Source organism: Bufo gargarizans, chromosome 4 (assembly GCF_014858855.1).
Source record: "Bufo gargarizans isolate SCDJY-AF-19 chromosome 4, ASM1485885v1, whole genome shotgun sequence".
NCBI lineage: Eukaryota > Metazoa > Chordata > Amphibia > Anura > Bufonidae > Bufo > Bufo gargarizans.
The window spans coordinates 202,269,824-202,278,426 of NC_058083.1; positions in this window are offsets into that span (position 1 = coordinate 202,269,824).

An 8,603-nucleotide genomic window follows, 5' to 3' on the forward strand; every position below is an offset into this window, starting at 1 on the left:
TGCATTCGAGCCGCACTTTTGGCGGCTCGGATGCTAACTTATTCACTTCAATAGGGCCACAAAAGATGCGGATAGCACTCCGTGTGCTGTCCGCATCCGTTGCTCCGTTCCGTGGCCCCGCAAAAAATAAATAAAAAAATAACATGTCCTAACAGGCAGTTATATTAAAGGCTGTCCGTGCCATTCCGCAAATTGCGGAACGCGCGCGGACGCCATCCGTGTTTTGCGGGTCCGTGATTTGCGGACCGCAAAACACACCACAGTCGTGTGCATGTAGCCTTAGTGTGAAAGATCCCTAAGTCTACATACACAGCGTATTTGGGTTCTGTCATTTTTATTTTTATTTCAAAATACAACATGCTTTGAATATTGTGTTTTTTTCCAGGGGATAAGTTTCTCTATAGGACTTGAAAAATAGCCAAAAAACATGGATGTGCAAAATCCAACAAGTTAAAAAATTCAGAAACTAAGGCTACATGCACACAAACGTTGTTTGTTTCGGTGTCCGTTATGTTTTTTTTGCAGATAGGATGTGGACCCATTCATTTCAATGGGTCCGCAAAAAACGCGGGCAGCACACCGCGTGCTGTCTGCATCAGTATGTCCGTTCCGTTGCCCCGCAACAAAAATAGTGCATGTCCTATTTTTTTCTAGTTTGCGGACAAGTATAGGCATTATTACAATGGATCCGCAAAAAAAAAAGGATCCGCAAAAAAACGGATGCCATATGGAACGTCATCCACAATTTGCGGCCCGCAAAACACATACGGTCGTGTGCATGTAGCCTAAAAAAAAAAAATGTAGAATTTTTGTTTTGTTTTACAAGCATTCAACTATGCTGAGGAAATAGTGTGAAGAAGCCCTTACACAGCTTATAGATCAGTCTCATTTTGAAGTGTATACCTAGAAGCACAGAACGTGCCCAGTATCAGAGTTGTTCAATGTCAGATTGGCATATATGATCCAGGCTGTGTTCACATTTTGCAGACTTGTTGCAGTTTTCTGCCACTGAAAACTGGTTGCCTACTGTACATCTGAATGTTTTTGCAAACCCCATTCAGATGTACAGGACAGTCATGGAAATTTCTGCTACAAATCTGCAGCAGGTGAACATACAGTAGACCTACGACCAATTAAAGGAGCTTTCCAGGATATACATATCAATGAGCTATCCTCACCATAGGTCGTCAATATCTGATCGATGGGGATGCAACTCCTGGCGCCCCCACCAATCAGCGGCTATGGCACTCCAGTCTCTTCCTAGGCCATCAGGTTCATTTGTCATGTGATCTAGGCACAACTCATTCCCATTCAAGTGAAAATGCCTGAGCTCAGATATATAGCACAGCCATGATACAAGGTACGGCATTGTTCTTGGTTAGCTGTTATGGGGGCTGCAGCATAGTTGAACCCCAACCAATCAGAATCCTGAGAACAGGTCCTCAATATTTTACTCTAAAACCATTTTAAAATGATAGGAGTTTGCTATGCTGTATGTGAATGAGCTTCATGGCAGCTTCTAATCACATCGGTGCATGATATCCGAGTTAGGGCTATCAGTCAGTTCCATCTGGCCTTATTGTCTGTCTACCCTACAATATCCAGGTTGAATATGATTATAAGATATGCGAAGCTCCTTCACATCTATCGTAGATTAGGTGCATCATAGGCCTGGAGCTGTTTACTCATCTGGGGCTCCCTTCCTCCATTTGCCCCAACCACCCCGCCTTTCACGTTCCGACCCATGTTTATTTTTTTCTGGTAAATATTAAAGAAAACTATAACGCATATATAGTGTATATATGATAGTGTGTAGTGTGCAACACTCCACAGTATACAGTATAACACCCCACAGTATGCAGTATATAGTATAACACCCCCAGTCCCTGATAGTGTATAGTGTAAGTAACACCCCAGAGTGGTGTTACCACTTCTGCACCTTGCTACTGTCTTTAATGGTCTAACCTCATGTCATCTTATGCATTTATTTCCAGGTCCTCCACACTGTGCATTCCTAATAATGCTAATATGTAACTGTTCATGTAATGTACATAGTTCACCAGCAGGTGGCAGCGTTTCTGGCAGAGCTATCTTAGATAGAATGGAACCTTCCATTTCATTCTAACCCCCCTCTGGAGAGGAGTGGGCTAGTCCTACTTTCTGCAGAAAGGGTGGGGAGTGGGGAGCAGTTCTAGTTAGTCTAGCTTACGCCATGCTTTGGGAAAGGTATGCAGGGCACGTCTCTGCTGGCCGTGCCCACGCCAGCCAGAGCACCCTAAGCTCTGCTGGCCATGGAGACCAAAGTTTGAATCCTCAGAAGCCAGGAGCATAGTTCCCTGGCATAACTTAAGAGTCATACTACAGAGAGAAGGTGCATCAGTCAAAAAGAAACAAAGTCATACAGTCAGCCTGTCAGTACAGCAGAGCCAGAGAGAAACAGATGTAGATGAGTCGAGTTTGCCTGCCAGTTTTAATGCTAAATCCTGCTGGGACCAAGACAAAGTCTGTAAACTGTTTTGGAGAATGTTTATGCAAAGTAAAGCGGCCATTGAACTTCATCTCAAGGTCTGGACTCAAGTTATTATTTTATCCCTCAATTATTCCCCCTATTTATTGCTTTAGAGCCAAAGCCTGGGGTCCAGCCATATCCAGGTAGGAGCACCGTGACACATAAAGGGACATTTTAGGCCGCACTATACTACTCAGCATTCATTTACCTGGATCGCATTACATAGAGGGCCCTAGGGAAAGGCGCCCGTTGCACGTACAACACTACACAGTATTCAGTATAATACCTCACAGTATACTGTATATAGTATAACACCCCAGCCCCTCACAGTGTATAGTGTACAACACTCCATAGTTTACAGTATAATGCCCCACAATATACTTTATATAGTATAACACCCCCAGCCTCTCACAGTGTATAGTGTACAACACTCCACAGTATGCCGTATATAGTATAACACCCCCCAGCCTCTCACAGTGTATAGTGTACAACACTCCACAGTATTCAGTATAATACCTCACAGTATGCCGTATATAGTATAACACCTCCAGCCTCTCACAGTGTATAGTGTACAACACTCCACAGTATACAGTATACAACCCCACAGTATGCCGTATATAGTATAACACCTCCAGCCTCTCACAGTGTATAGTGTACAACACTCCACAGTATACAGTATAACACCCCACAGTATGCCGTATATAGTATAACACCTCCAGCCTCTCACAGTGTATAGTGTACAACACTCCACAGTATGCAGTATATAGTATAACATCCCCAGCCTCTCACAGTGTATAGTGTACAACACTCCACAGTATACAGTATACCACCCCACAGTATGCCGTAAATAGTATAACACCTCCAGCCTCTCACAGTGTATAGTGTACAACACTCCACAGTATACAGTATACCACCCCACAGTATGCCGTATATAGAATAACACCCCCAGCCCCTCACAATGTATAGTGTACAACACTCCACAGTATTAAGTATAACACCTCACAGTATACTGTATATAGTATATCGCCCCCAGCCTCTCACAGTGTATAGTGTACAACACTCCACAGTATTAAGTATAACACCTCACAGTATACTGTATATAGTATATCGCCCCCAGCCTCTCACAGTGTATAGTGTACAACACTCCACAGTATACAGTATATAGTATAACATCCCCAGCCTTTCACAGTGTATAGTGTACAACACTCCACAGTATTAAGTATAACACCCCACAGTATGCCGTATATAGAATAACACCCCCAGCCCCTCACAATGTATAGTGTACAGCACTCCACAGTATTAAGTATAACACCTCACAGTATACTGTATATAGTATATCGCCCCCAGCCTCTCACAGTGTATAGTGTACAACACTTCACAGTATTAAGTATAACACCTCACAGTATACTGTATATAGTATATCGCCCCCAGCCTCTCACAGTGTATAGTGTACAACACTCCACAGTATTAAGTATAACACCTCACAGTATACTGTATATAGTATATCGCCCCCAGCCTCTCACAGTGTATAGTGTACAACACTCCACAGTATACAGTATATAGTATAACATCCCCAGCCTTTCACAGTGTATAGTGTACAACACTCCACAGTATTAAGTATAACACCCCACAGTATGCCGTATATAGAATAACACCCCCAGCCCCTCACAATGTATAGTGTACAACACTCCACAGTATTAAGTATAACACCTCACAGTATACTGTATATAGTATATCGCCCCCAGCCTCTCACAGTGTATAGTGTACAACACTCCACAGTATTAAGTATAACACCTCACAGTATACTGTATATAGTATATCGCCCCCAGCCTCTCACAGTGTATAGTGTACAACACTCCACAGTATTAAGTATAACACCTCACAGTATACTGTATATAGTATATCGCCCCCAGCCTCTCACAGTGTATAGTGTACAACACTCCACAGTATACAGTATATAGTATAACATCCCCAGCCTTTCACAGTGTATAGTGTACAACACTCCACAGTATTAAGTATAACACCCCACAGTATGCCGTATATAGAATAACACCCCCAGCCCCTCACAATGTATAGTGTACAACACTCCACAGTATTAAGTATAACACCTCACAGTATACTGTATATAGTATATCGCCCCCAGCCTCTCACAGTGTATAGTGTACAACACTCCACAGTATTAAGTATAACACCTCACAGTATACTGTATATAGTATATCGCCCCCAGCCTCTCACAGTGTATAGTGTACAACACTCCACAGTATACAGTATATAGTATAACATCCCCAGCCTTTCACAGTGTATAGTGTACAACACTCCACAGTATTAAGTATAACACCCCACAGTATGCCGTATATAGAATAACACCCCCAGCCCCTCACAATGTATAGTGTACAACACTCCACAGTATTAAGTATAACACCTCACAGTATACTGTATATAGTATATCGCCCCCAGCCTCTCACAGTGTATAGTGTACAACACTCCACAGTATTAAGTATAACACCTCACAGTATACTGTATATAGTATATCGCCCCCAGCCTCTCACAGTGTATAGTGTACAACACTCCACAGAATACAGTATAACACCCCACAGTATACTGTATATAGTATAACACCCCCAGCCTCTCACAGTGTATAGTGTACAACACTCCACAGTATACAGTATATATAATATAACACCCCCAGCCCCTCACAATGTATAGTGTACAACACTCCACAGTATTAAGTATAACACCTCACAGTATACTGTATATAGTATATCGCCCCCAGCCTCTCACAGTGTATAGTGTACAACACTCCACAGTATACAGTATACCACCCCACAGTATGCCGTATATAGTATAACACCCCCAGCCTCTCACAGTGTATAGTGTACAACACTCCACAGTATACAGTATATATAATATAACACCCCCAGCCCCTCACAATGTATAGTGTACAACACTCCACAGTATTAAGTATAACACCTCACAGTATACTGTATATAGTATATCGCCCCCAGCCTCTCACAGTGTATAGTGTACAACACTCCACAGTATACAGTATATATAATATAACACCCCCAGCCCCTCACAGTGTATAGTGTACAACACTCCACAGAATACAGTATAACACCCCACAGTATGCCGTATATAGTACAAACCGGATTCCAAAAAAGTTGGGACACTATACAAATCGTGAATAAAAACTGAATGCAATGATGTGGAGATGCCACAGTTCTATTCAGAATAGAACATAAATCACGGAACAAAAGTTTAAACTGAGAAAATGTACCATTTTAAGGGAAAAATATGTTTAATCAGAATTTCATGGTGTCAACAAATCCACAAAAAGTTGGGACAAGGCCATTTTCACCACTGTGTGGCATCTCCCCTTCTTCTTACAACACTCAACAGACGTCTGGGGACCGAGGAGACCAGTTTCTCAAGTTTAGAAATAGGAATGCTCTCCCATTCTTGTCTAATACAGGCCTCTAACTGTTCAATCGTCTTGGGCCTTCTTTGTTGCACCTTCCTCTTTATGATGCGCCAAATGTTCTCTATAGGTGAAAGATCTGGACTGCAGACTGGCCATTTCAGTACCCGGATCCTTCTCCTACACAGCCATGATGTTGTGATTGATGCAGAATGTGGTCTGGCATTATCTTGTTGAAAAATGCAGGGTCTTTCCTGAAAGAGATGACGTCTGGATGGGAGCATATGTTGTTCTAGAACCTGAATATATTTTTCTGCATTGATGGTGCCTTTCCAGACATGCAAGCTGCCCATGCCACACGCACTCATGCAACCCCATACCATCAGAGATGCAGGCTTCTGAACTGAGCGTTGATAACAACTTGGGTTGTCCTTGCCCTCTTTGGTCCGGATGACATGGCGTCCCAGATTTCCAAAAAGAACTTCAAATCGTGACTCGTCTGACCACAGAACAGTCTTCCATTTTGCCACACTCCATTTTAAATGATCCCTGGCCCAGTGAAAACGCCTGAGCTTGTGGGTCTTGCTTAGAAATGGCTTCTTCTTTGCACTGTAGAGTTTCAGCTGGCAACGGCGGATGGCACGGTGGATTCTGTTCACTGACAATGGTTTCTGGAAGTATTCCTGAGCCCATTCTGTGGTTTCCTTTACAGTAGCATTCCTGTTTGTGGTGCAGTGTCGTTTAAGGGCCCGGAGATCACGGGCATCCAGTATGGTTTTACGGCCTTGACCCTTACGCACAGAGATTGTTCCAGATTCTCAGAATCTTCGGATGATGTTATGCACAGTTGATGATGATAGATGCAAAGTCTTTGCAATTTTTCGCTGGGTAACACCTTTCTGATATTGCTCCACTATCTTTCTGCGCAACATTGTGGGAATTGGTGATCCTCTACCCATCTTGGCTTCTGAGAGACACTGCCACTCTGAGAAGCTCTTTTTATACCCAATCATGTTGCCAATTGACCTAATTAGTGTTAATTGGTCTTCCAGCTCTTCGTTATGCTCAAATTTACTTTTTCCAGCCTCTTATTGCTACTTGTCCCTACTTTTTGGGGAATTTGTTGACACCGTGAAAATTTCAATCAACGTATTTTTCCTTTAAAATGATACATTTACTCGGATTAAACGTTTGATCTGTCATCTACGTTCTATTACAAATAAAATATTGACATTTGCCATCCCCACATCATTGCATTCAGTTTTTATTCACAATTTGTTTAGTGTCCCACCTTTTTTGGAATCCGGTTTGTATAACACCCCCAGCCCCTCACAGTGTATAGTGTACAACACTCCACAGTATACAATATATAGTATAACCCCACAGTATGTACAGTAGTATCCTAAAGTATGCAGTATAGCACTCCACAGTATGCAGTACCCCAGAGTATGCCATATACAGTATAGCACCCCACAGTATGCAGTATAGTGCCTCACAGTATGCAGTATATGCTATAATACCCCATGCAGTATACAGTATAGCACTGCACAGTATGCAGTACCCTACAGTATACAGTACAGCACCCCACAATATGTACAGTAGTATATGCTATAACAATCCACAGTATGCAATTCTTTCAGGAGAGACATATTGGGGAGGAGGAGGAGGGGGGGGGGGGGGGGGTCTGCGGCGTCTGCTCCCTGTTTCACTCTTCTGCTAATCTCTGGCGCTCAGGCCGCACATCGCGCTACCATTTGTGTGGGAGGAGCGCTGAAACAAAAATCACTGAAAGGTAAATAAAAACAACATCCTGATGAAAACATCCTGCACAATATGATAAATAAATTTTTATGGGGAAAGAAATCACAGAAAACAAGAGATAATAATGCACTAACACAAAAGATACAAGCATTATATATGGACTAAGCCCTCAATCTGATATGATAAAATCCACCAATATATTTTGACAAAAACACATCCAGCAGCGCAATGTGTGTGTCTGCTGCTGGATGTGCTGATCATCAGGGAAGCATGTTAATAATTTGTATTATCACTGTAATTCTTAAAGGGGTTCTCTGGATAGGTCATCAATATTAAAAGGCTGGAGAACCCCTTTAATATAGCCTAATGCAAAGCCATTTTGGCTGTTGCTCCATATTGTTCATATATACCTCTCAGGTAAATACTGTTTATAGCACTAATGCTATGTGCCATATATGAAATCTCGCATATGTTATATATGTATGTTTTTGTGTTTCTCAGCTTAAAAAATGGCCAAATAGCCAATAGGCCTGAAACGTTGCTAGTGCAGCTATATATGATACACTTTTTTTGGCCGGATTAATAAATTGACAGATTGAATTGCATTTGTGGAATGTGGTCTTACATTTAACTATTCTGGACTTCTTGGTCACCTGATGGAAAGGGATAGAAGACGGGCACTCACCAAAAGCCACCACATCTAGACACGTGCTGTTGCCATTAGTATATAAAGAGTTGTGTGATGGTATACCGAGGTCCTTTATGTCTGTCATGGTTTTGCATACAGGAAATCCAAGCAGCCAATCACTGGCCTCAGTGATCAAAGGCCGTTTATGTACAAGTGATCGCTGAGGCCAGTGATTGGCGAGTGGTCTCATGAACAGTGGATGTGAGATCATCACTGCCAGTCTGACA